This window comes from Semicossyphus pulcher, unplaced genomic scaffold, assembly GCF_022749685.1.
Source record: "Semicossyphus pulcher isolate SPU_LCO1_2020_fin unplaced genomic scaffold, fSemPul1.0.p SCAF_18, whole genome shotgun sequence".
Lineage (NCBI taxonomy): Eukaryota > Metazoa > Chordata > Actinopteri > Labriformes > Labridae > Semicossyphus > Semicossyphus pulcher.
In genome coordinates, this window is record NW_027211691.1 from 12,620,777 (window position 1) to 12,632,825 (window position 12,049).

Sequence of the window (12,049 nt, forward strand, 5' to 3'; positions counted from 1 at the left end):
GAGTAAAATTCAACCACTTCATAATAAATAAATGTGTCGGCTATAGAGGTAATCAATATGGCTCTTAACGTTGCTGTCTTTGCAGCTGTCTATCAGCAGCTAATACAGTCCTGCAGTCTTGTGCAGACTCAGCCTGCAAGTTGTCTTTGGCATTAGCCTATTAAAGTAGATGGTGACGGAGACAGGGAAGGTAGCTGGGCTGATCATAACAAGGATACAAATGATGTAACTGACACCCTTTTGATTTCCTACATTCATGACTATGTCGGCGGCTGTGGCTCAGTGGTAGAGTCGGTCGTCTTTTAGTCGGAAGGTTGGTGGTTCGATCCCCAGCTCCTTTAGTCTACATGTTGAAGTGTCCTTGGGCAAGACACTGAACCCCAAATTGCTCCCGGTGGCTTAGCGTGATATCTGATTGACAGTTGGGCACTTCACGAAGCAGCCTCTGCCATCACTGTATGAATGTGTGTGTGTGTGTGAATGGGTGAATGTGACATGTAGTGTAAAAGCAGTTTTGAGTGGTCACAAAGACTAGAAAAGCGCTATATAAGTACTCAAGTTCTCATGTGCGAATGTAAGACATACAGCTGCGCACCTGCTGTAACACACGCACATGCAAACACACATATAGAAACTTCAATTAAGGCTGGGATGGAGAAAAGAAAGAGGAATATGAAACAAAACTGTGCATAAGAATCATCAAATGCTGCTTCAACATGGCTGGGGTCATGATATGATTCAGTCAGTATTCACACTAGAGATTTGGCATCAATATGTACACTTCTATAGTGAATGCCAGCTCCTTCCTTAGTGGAATCAAAGTGACAGCTATGATTATAATTTTAATCAGTTTGACCTCAGGTTTGGGTTTGTTTTCTGCCTGATATTTACTGAGCAGCCTTTCAATGACACAGATGGCTGCATTCTCTAAAGTGGCCTTATTTGGTAAAAATTCCACATGTCCACCCATCCTTGCAAAATGATTGTTGGCATGAAAGTAAAACCCATGACGGAATAGGAGAGAAATTATATCCTAGCTCAAACAATGCTTGTTTGACTGCTCTGCGGCAGCTGAATAGCTGAAATTGCCCAAAATAATTAGCTTTATTAATTTTTGCTTAAACTATTTTCAACATGTACTACTTTTGTTTCCAAATATCCCCTGTTAAGAGTCTACTCTTGCACTGTATTTACACTGCAAGTGCTGCAACTGCACCCATTAGTGCATCATTTCCTTACATATATAATTCTGACAGTATTAAATGCAATATGGCACCAAACCTGTGTAAAAATGTCACATAATATTGATCCATCTAAAAATAAGGTCTGAATTTCACAAGATTCAGGCCTTGGCATTGACAAATGGCATTTCAAGAGCGCAAAATCAGTGAAGTGATTCAGGAAAATGCACAAAAGGTACAAAACGTACACAGGGGGAAAGCAAACACGAACGTGCATGAGTGCACATGTTACTTACTGCAGTGTGTGCCAGTGCCCACAGAAACACATACATACAGTCAACACACACAGACAGTTTCACTAAAAGGGGTAAGACAACACCAACAACCTTGTCCGATGACTCATACAAGGGCCTGCCCTGCATCTATTCCCCAATTCACCACGCTCTCCTCTGTCTCTGTTTCTTCACTGTGTTTCACTCTTTCTTTTGCTGCCATCACTCTACCAAGATTAGTGTTTCACTGGAGTCACGGTCAGAATGAGGCATCTGTCTGGTTGACAGCACAGCTTTTATTGATATTATAAGATAAATGCACACACACATACTGTAAGTGCAGACAGACATGCACACTCAGATGCAAACATATACGTGCAAGTCTGTCATCAGCAGGGTAAGTAGAGCCCTAGGAATCCCTTCATGCCCCTGCAGTTAAAGGGGGGGGGGGGAGAGATTGATAGGCGGAATAGAAGGGGGAAGCTAAAAGAGAGAGAGAGTGAGGGATTAAAAAGAGCAGGCTGCTTTAATAGACAGACAGGACAACAGGGGGGAGCGTAGGAGAACTGTGTGTTTAGACTGAGAGTGAGGGAGAAAACACTTCGGGTGCTGGATGGATGCCTGCACCTCCCAACCAATCATCACTGTCGAGCCTTCTCCAGAAGTGTGATGGAGAGAAGAAGGGAGAGAGAGATGGAGCGATAGATGCATGATAGAGGAGTGTTTCTAAATTGAGTCAGCACCCCCAGGATGCATCGGAGTTATTTTGTCATGACTCCATATCAAATTAGACTGACTCTGCAGATCACAAAGCAGCGGGTCTATGATCAAGACGGAAGAGTTTCCCCGGATGAAAATAAATAATGAAAGAATAATGAGACAACCAAACACCTACTTTGACATGGAGGATAGGAATGTTTCTCCAAATACTGAATAACTATTCTAGGCGTCTTGACAATAGCTGCCATCATCAGTGAGTCTATTTAGTTTAGCTTCTCTCAACTGAGAAGAACTCAGTGGACATTTGTGTGTATCCAGGAATGCCCTATCACACACAGTCTGACCTGGTGGCCACTGAGCAGCTCCACTAGAACAGTCGAGGGGTTAAAGGTTTTGTGTAAGGGCGCTAAAGTGGTGGGTTGTTAGCAGGAAGGTTCAAGTGCTGCTGTTTGACCTTCCTATCAGGATTTATTTTAACCATCTGGGGATTGGACCAATGACCTTCCAGTCACAACCTTCTTCTGGGCATCCATCAGTAACACCCCAGTTGGCTGAACTTTACTTATATTTATGCTCCTGTGCAAGTTTTTCCCACACATAATGTACTTGGTGTCTCTCCATTCTGCTACTGTAATTCTGCTGTTTTAGGGGCCTCGCTTGAATTTAAGTACCACATGTGTCAAAGTGATTTTTAAGAGGTCTTCTTTCTCAGCCAAGAGGAAAAGGGAAATCTTATAGAGACGAGGGAGACTTGAACTTCTGAAAAAGCATGCCTTAAAATGTTTCTTTTAAACCTTTCTTTCCCTATTAGCTGCTACTTTATTCTCAAGTAGTAGTTGGCAACACATTCGTTATTCAGTTTCCTTTGGTTAACATGCAAAAATAGAAATTTAGATAAAAAACAATATTCTGTAGGCACATGCGTGTGAGTGGGTAGAAGTGTTATATTTTAGTAAGAGCACTTCCACAGCAATGTATTATGAGATGACTGTAATATGCAGGTGCTGTTGTACTTCAGCAGCATAAATGCAATCATGTATGACAAGAGACAATTGTAATTATAATTTAGGTACTACAACAGTAACAACCAAGGTGTATTTTTTCTCACATCCTTCACAGCGATATTTTTATTTAATAAATCTCTTTCTCTATTTAAAAAAGCAGCTGGAATGTATCCAACTGTTTTTTATCTCACCTCTTGTACTGCTGTTCTCCCATTTACAGGTTTATTTTTGTTCTCTGGTCATTACTTAGTCCTGCTGGGTGCAATAACAAGCACTCAATGCTTGATTTCCTGCAAGCGACTCAGCTGAAAGGTCAAGATCCCTCTCCTGCACATGAGATATATAACGCACTGACCTTAACATCTGCAGCCCGATGGAAGACTGAGTCTTGCTCAAAGATAGCAGAGGCATGCAAGATGTATAACGTCCTGACATTAATGTCTGTAGTGGATGTTAATAAAAGAGGTAATTACAGACGAGATACATTTGTAAGGTCGATAGTGATGGGTGCATGGAAGGCTGCGCTGAAGTCCAAGGGAGAATAAAACCTTGGTAGCACTGTCACAGGAGGGTAGACACATTGATAGCACTCTCCTATTTGTGTAAGTGAAACCTCCCAGCATTCTTGTGAGATGTACTTTATACTCAAACTGAGCATTACCCAGAATTCCAGGTGGAGAAAATGGGTCTAAGCTGGACTCATCATTAGATACAGGTGGAGCTCTGAGAAACACATTTCTTAAGATCTGACCTGTTAAGAACTGTGACACAGGATTTATATTCTGCCTAAACCATAATGTAAAATCACTTGTTTAAAGTACTCCACCATGCACATAATAATATCAATAACTGTACCATTACATCTGTAGACTAAGTATGGTTAGCCTGTGTTGCTCTAAAGTATGAGCTGGAGGAGAGGTGAAGTGAAGTGCGGCATGGTGAGGAGAGAAGATATACAGTAAATCTGCTGGTGTGACATTTTCCCATAATCCCTCCCAAATGCCGCCCGTGTCAGGAGACAGAGCAGCAGGGAGGTGGTGGGAGGAGGAGGAGGTGGGATGGAAAGCAGCTACTTTTGTTAAGGACGGAGCAAGTGAAAAAAAAAATGATGTCCTAACCTTTTTCTCCTACCCTATAGATTAGTCTCTAGTGCTGAATAGATGCATTTGCATGATTGTGCCTGTTCCGGCAAATGTGTGTGAAAGGGTTGATGGATGTTAATCGAAGAAATGTTAGTGGCAGTAATTACCGTAAAAAACAATAACGCAATGATTGGATCAGAAGAACATGACAGATTCATTACCGACTGTGCGTATTAGACTGTGCACACACAAAGACACATACACACACTTATACACACACAAGAAAAAGTCCTTCAAAGAAAAACATGAACACAGCAATTAAGCCTATGTCTTCTTTTCTGATTGTTCACTGCCTGACATCCACATATAATCCAATTGTTAGCCTCAGCCTTTTGTGTGTTATGTGAATCTAACATACTGTATGTGCCATTTGTTCCCATTTATCTAAATGCTTGACAAAGGCACCTTAATTCACTTTTATCTGTCTGTCTCTCTTTAGTCTGTCCTTCTATCTCCCAGACCTCAGATTTAGGATGAAGCTCACTGTAGCAGAGAAGAAGGCATACACACAGGGCGGTTATCATCCCAAGGTCACACACACACACATACACACACACACACACACACACACACACACACACATGCACAGATAGGCCACCTCAGAAAAGGAAAATAACTACAATGGGCAATTTACCCAGAACAGGCAGAGATGATGGCCAGGGCACAGATGCACGCACACACACAAACACACACACAGCTGTGCCTCAGGGCCAAGGTTCTGGCAATGCATCATTACCCTCCCTTGGAGGTAATTCCATATCCCAGCATGCATTTCTCATGTGGAGAGGAAATTACCCCTGGGCCGTGCTGAGAGCCAATAGAGTGTGTCCTCTCTCCTCTATCTGTCTCTCCCTCTTCCTTCCTTTCTCTGTCTTTAAATCCCTTGCTCACCCTGTGACTGCCTTTCACACCCCTACTGTCCTCCCTCCCTTGGTGTCTCTCCCTGAGTCACCCTGTTACTAAACCATTCTTTTATCTCTCAGTCAATGCCATTTCTGTTTTTTTCCCCTTCTTTCAATTTCCTTTGTATTCTTTTGTATGCTGTTGAACACAGATTAATTTCTGCATTTCTGCCCTTTCCTCTCTGTCTTTCAGTCAAGCAACTGTTTGTCGTGAGGTTAAAGTTCTCCTTCTAGCAACCACAGCTACCCTGAAGGCTATGAACACATTAACAAGGATGCAGCTGTTTCTTTCTAGTGTATCCTTCACTCTTCTCTTTTGTTAATCACCCATATAAAAACGTATTATCTGTATTCAGAAGGACTTTAAAAAAATTATGCATGAAAGGCTCATGAAAAATGCCCATTTTTTTAAGAAATGCAATGATCAGCAATTGCCACAGCAATGTACCATCTTTGGGTCAGGTTGAATAACTTGAAATTTACCTGCAAAAAGACATTTAAGCTGTTCTTGTCTTACAGAGCAATACAGAGAACATTATTCAGTAGTATCTTTTGTTGCAGTTTTGTGTAAGAACTGAAAAAAGAAAGCTTATTTTTAGACAATGTACAATATTAATAACTTATTTATTTGATTGTATTTATTTATGACTCTTTTTACTAGATGGTTGCTAGAAAGATGCATGAGGTATGGCTGAGGTAAAAATGCACAGTTGCTATGCTGAATATGTGACAAGCAGCAGCATTTGTATTACAGTAGTAGCAATATTCTTACAGTTTTTGACTCTGTCCATGGTGCTGAAAAGTCCAAACCCAGTGTATTATTGTGTCTCCGTCTACATTTAAAACCAGTGCGTTAATGTTTCTCTGTCCATGGTACTGAAATGTTTAAACCTAATTTATCTTTGTGTCTCTATCCATGGTGCTGAAATGTTTAAACCTAATTTATCTTTGTGTCTCTGTCCACGGTACTGAAATGTTTAAACCTAATTTATCTTTGTGTCTCTGTCCTTGGTGCTGCAATGTTTAAACCTAATTTATCTTTGTGTCTCTGTCCATGGTACTGAAATGTTTAAACGTAATTTATCTTTGTGTCTCTGTTCATGGTGTTGAAACTTCTGAACCCTATGTATTATAATGTCTCTGTCCATGGTGCTGATGTATTCCGACCCCCGCTCTCTCTCACTCAAACAAAGACACACACACACATTCACATGCATGAAATTAAAATGAAATGCATGTGAATGCCTGCATTTCAGTTATATTTTACTTGTGTTTCTACAACAGGAACAATTCCACCAATTAGAATATACCAATACATGCTAGAATAACCAAAACAAAATGAAACTATGACAATATTGTGTGTATTTTGTTCATTCCATGGTTTCACACACAATAATTGTCATATGCCTATTAGTGTCCATGCTGTGAAATGTCAAAGCCATATGTTTTTCTATCTAACTATATTCTACATAATTTAATCATTTGCTTTCTTCCTCTGGGCACTCTTTATGGGGTACTCCACAGGCAAATCAAACTGGCTCGCTGATTGACTATGGCTATGAGAAGAACATATTCCAATTAAGTGCGGTCAGGTCCTTATTAAATACTTTCAGCAAGAACACTATTGAAAATGTACAACTTTGTACTAAAGTCAGAACATTGGATTTACCCAGTTGCTCAGGTTTTACATACAGGGGCACAGTCATCTGCTTTAAGTAAACACTGAGGAATCCCAGTTTACACAATGGAAATCCCCCGGTGCATCTTATGGTAAATTGGATACTGTTGATATAAGGGAGCATTACGTTTACTAGAGTGAGTATGGGATTCCCTATCTGAATATAATCCTACGGCCAAAACCTACCACACATGTACGCACAGAGGCTGCCAGGGACTCAATTTCCATTTAAAGCAGGTACCCCGCCAGTGAGTCATACATAAACCATATGTTTCCACGACAGAGCAATTGCACTTACACAAACAGACAATGGTAGCAAGAAGGGAATACAAGCGTTCTTTTACTCTCTCTTACACAAGTGAACATAAATAAACATTGACACTAGTGCCCAACTGACAACAAGAATAGTAACTGCATAATAACACACAAACACACAAACACACACACGCACACACACTAAGATGTCATTGTCCTTTGCATGTAAATAAACAAAAAAAACACTGTCTCCATCTCCCCGTCTCTGACCCAGCCTTAAACATGCACGCACGCACAATTCTCAGACACACACCCCCAAACATGCACAGGGTCACCACTGACCACACGGTGACCTCTCTTGCACATATTCCATAAATAGAGCGATGTGTTCAGGCTGTGAGCCAGCTAACAATGTCAGTAAATAGCGGGCAGTGACAATGACATGTCGCACCACATCACATCATATCTAGCTACTGTAAATAGCAATTTGTAGTCAGCAGCTCTATTATATCAAGTAAATAATGGGGCATAGGGGTATTGCTTATGCATATACCCATATATACAGTGTATGTTTGACATGTATGATTGCAGTAATGTGGTCACACAGATTGCAGACTATGCTCGTCTTGAAACGCATTGTTTTTTACTGGGTTATGTATCAGCTGTGCCAAAAAGGTCAACTGTAAACAGTCTTTAGTCAATCATTACAAAATAAATGTAACATCAAACAGAACTAAAACTGAAAGCACTGTTTCTGAGTAAATATATTTTGGATTTTCTGAAAAATGTAAATGACAGTTTGATTTAAGTGAGAACAATTTGATTTCTCTTATCTTCAAGTGCTGTGTCTACGTTTCAGGCGGATTGAGTGTTTGATGAGATAAGTCAAGCACACCCCCACAGTTGAAACAATACTGCAGTCCCGATTTTGATTACAGCTCTTCCTGTCTGTTCCTTTTTTTTCTCAACAAAAGACTTACTATAAGTCTCCATTCATATTGTTTTTAATTTTCTAGCTTGCCTCCTAACCTCCAAAGCTTTTTAACAATAACCCATGGCCCCCACCTTTTTGGTTCCTAACTCCCTGAGCTAATGTTCATCTCTTTCACCCCTTACTATGCCTTGCATTGTTCCCTCCTTACTTTCTCATTCTTTCTTCAGTCCCTCAAGGTATGTCTCCCTTATTCCCTAAACAAATGTCTCTCTGTGCTTCTTCGCTCACTTCAGATTCCTCCAATCCCCTTTATTTGCTCCTTTTTCTTTTCCGTCATTATGTTTTTGTCTTCCAATCTTACTCTACATTCTTTTATTAGTTCTGTGGGACTGTACTTATATGTTCCTCTTCATCTTGTTCCCTACATTGTTTTAAATATTCAATTTAGGGAGGAATCTCAGTGGGAGAGAATTGTTTCTTTTGACAAAGAGAGCTTAAAAGGCAAACACACAAACAAAACAATGAAGAGTAACACATATCTACATTATGCTCTGCCTGCTCCTCACTTCTGCTCCTTCCTTCTTCTATTTTTTCACCTCCCTCCATCGTTATCTTCGTTTATCTACCACCACCCATTTCCCCCCTTTCTGCCAATTTCCCAATTTATTTTGCACGTGCCTCCTTCTCCCCTTTCTGCTTCCTCTTTCGCTGCGTTCATTTGCCTCCCTCCCCTAAGCACCCGCAGCACTCCCTCCTTTCCCTTATCTCCCTCTCTTCCTCCTCTCCTTTCTTCACTCACATCCATTAGTGAATATTGAGTTTTCTCTTTGTGTCGCTGTCCTCACCTCTGCTCTATTGCACTCACTCTTCTGCAACAGTAATGGCCCCTAACTGTGTTACTGGCTGCCATACACACATACACAGACACACACTATGCACATGTTACAGTGACATATAAAGTTAAGCGTACAATATGCTGACGAATTAAAAAAAGACACTGCGTCCTTATGCACACGCATATAACCTCTGCCCTTACTCTGAGTGTTCCTTGTCTCTAATTGCTGCTAACTCATTTAGCACTTCATGTTAGCTCAGCTAGATCCAATTACAGCGAGAGAGAGAGTGAAGTTTAAGTAGGAGGCCATTTAACCTAATGACAAGGAGACATGTAACACAAAGCTCCATTTCAATGACATTAAGTAGATTATAGATTGTAGTAGCATAAAACTATAAAAATTACAATGTAAGAATTATGACATTTTAAAGATGAGCTCCAGTCATGTTTTAGGACATATAAAATGCTTCTGCTTGAAATAATAATTTGAGTCTGAGATGTTTTTTCTGCAAAATGTGTTTAATTACGTTGTAAAAATTCAGGCATCTCCTCCTGGCTCATTCAAAATTCCAGAATCTGCATAGGCCCCGCCCACTATGCAAATTTCCTGTCCCTGCCATCGTTTAGTGGCAACTTGTTGAAACTTAGCTAGCTTGAAATTTAGTCATTAGTAGCAGTAACGTTAACGTTAGTAGTCAGTATGCAAAAATTGCGATGACGGTTACAGGTGGCTCGCGCATCGGTGAAGTGGTTGCCATAGGTGGCACATGATGACATGCATAGTGTCACCCTGTCCATTAACAGGATCGGCTCCTTAGGTCTGTGACGTCTCAAACCTGCCAATCTGAAATCGTGTTGTTCAGCCTGTCCTTGTTACACTGCAGTTTAAAAGCAGACAGGCCCAGCCATGGAGATGACTGCTGATGTTGTCCCTGATATGTCTTGTAGCGCATGAAAAACACCACATGGAGATGTTTACAAGGTTAAACAATTGATTTTCAGTGGAGGGGAACTCAGAGTTGAAAAAAATACCACTTTAAGGTGCTTTAAAATGCCTGGATTAGTCTCAGTGAAGGGTGTTTTTATCAGAGATAAACAAAAAAAACATAAAAAACACAATATTAGCAGTAACATAATCCATGTGTGATGGATGGGAGCTCTGATATTAAGTGAAACTGTTGTATGTTTAAATTGTGTTTTCCCAGTCGTTACTAACCTCATTACTAGAATTGTATTTTGAGGTTTTATGCACTTTGGCTACCTGTGGTTCTCAAAGACTGGGAGTTAATTGCTAGAATAAATTAATAAAAGTAAATAACACGCTGAGTCTAAAGCACTTCAAAACCATGAGACTCCAGCTAGTAAAGTGGGATTTTTAAAATAGTCATGAAAAACTTTGTAACTTTTAATTAAATACGGTTTTATTGAACTCTGCAGGGCGCGCTGAACACACAAAAGAACTCTGAGAATATTGGAACCATGAACAAAATGGCTGCATTTATTTAATAGTGGCTCACTGAGGTTTATTGCCTAAAATAAAGTGTAAGAGGAGGAAAAACAAGATGTCTTTTCAGCTCTGTGGATTTGCAGTATATGAAGCTTCGAGCATTAAGGGAGACTCTGTGATCTCTAATGTGTACTTGTGCATGCAAGTTACTGTGCTAATGACTCCAATGGGCCAATAATAAACACTTTCTTGCAAGTACAGGAAAGATTATAGTTTGTGTATCTGAGCGTGTTTGTAAATTAAATTTAGTTCCTATATGAGCTTCTTTATTATTTAAAGAGCCTCCGTTTTTAAAGTTCAGTTATATGAACATTTGAGCCTGTTCTAGCTGTGGTTGTTTCATTGTAAATAACATACAGCTAGTGTACTCTCCATCTAGTAATTGTCAGTTCCAGATAGAAATAAATGACAAAAAGGCACGTTCATGTTCAACCTCTATTACCTCAGCACTCAAGATAAAGAACATGTTTAAGAGCTTATAAGAAATCATGTTGCTATGGGTTTTAATGGTTGCTATAGTAAATGTCAATGCCCCACAGGTATATAACATCAATACTAGACTCTCATTCAAAGTGTCATTATGCATGCTTTGATCCGACAGATAAATAATGGCAGATGCAATTAACATTATAGTTATCATTGCTCTTCTTCAAGAAGATAATCAGAGAGCAGCAAAGACTTAAAAGCTGTCTTTCATTTTGCACAGTAGTTACATAAAAAAACAATTTGATCTCTTTGCTACATAAATAAATAAATGGATACATTTGCAGGCTTATTCCTTTAAGACAATTCAGACATCAGACTCTCTGATATGCAAAGTTTTGCCTTGTTTTTTCTTACTACATGCTGCATTGATATTGTTTTTCTGTCTCCTTTGTCAGACAGGCACTATATATGTGTATTTGTGATATCACAATGCATGAGACAGTTCTTTATCTCGGTGACCTGTGTTCACTTCTTGCCTCTTCCCTCCACAGTGTCTTGTTGAGAAACTTGTTTATACCTACTGTTGCAACAGTGTCTGTTGTTGCTGTGTGACTTATGTGCCTTTGGCACAAAACTGGCTGGTATAGATTCTTTTACAGAAAAGGGAGCGTATATTACTGCTTTGCCTCTTGCTGAATTCAGAAAGGACTTTCTGTGTATACACAAAACAAACTGCAGCAGAGTACAAACAATAAAGGCTTCCTCAACTTGGTGCGAATGCAAAAATGAAAAGTTTTGCTTTTTACAAAGAAAAAAGGCAAAATGGCCTTCCATGAGTCAGAGTGTGTTTTACACAGTCAATAACAGAAAAAAAAGAAAATACACATTTTGAGAATTCTGTTTCATTTGCAAAATCAAATCCAACCTCTCAACGTCGTTCACCGAGTCGGAACATTACAGATAATTTGTGTTTGTGTCAAACAAGAAGAAAGTCTAAAGCCAGTCCTTGATATTACATTAATAATAAACCGCCATGGCCTCATTATCAGCCTCACAACACGGACGAAACTGAAGATTGTAAATTCATGTGACTGTGCACATGTCATTTGGTCTTTGTTCTCTTTCTTTTGTTATTGTTCTTGATAATTCCCTCCCATCCTCGCGCTCTTATTCTGTCATCTCTTTAACTGTCT

General features: G+C 39.8%; 1 protein-coding gene across 1 annotated transcript in view; it reads right to left on the minus strand.

The window, feature by feature from the left end:
- ctnnd2a (catenin (cadherin-associated protein), delta 2a) overlaps nt 1-12,049 on the minus strand; it is a 287,463-nt gene that overhangs the window by 109,594 nt on the left and 165,820 nt on the right. The window lies entirely within an intron of this gene.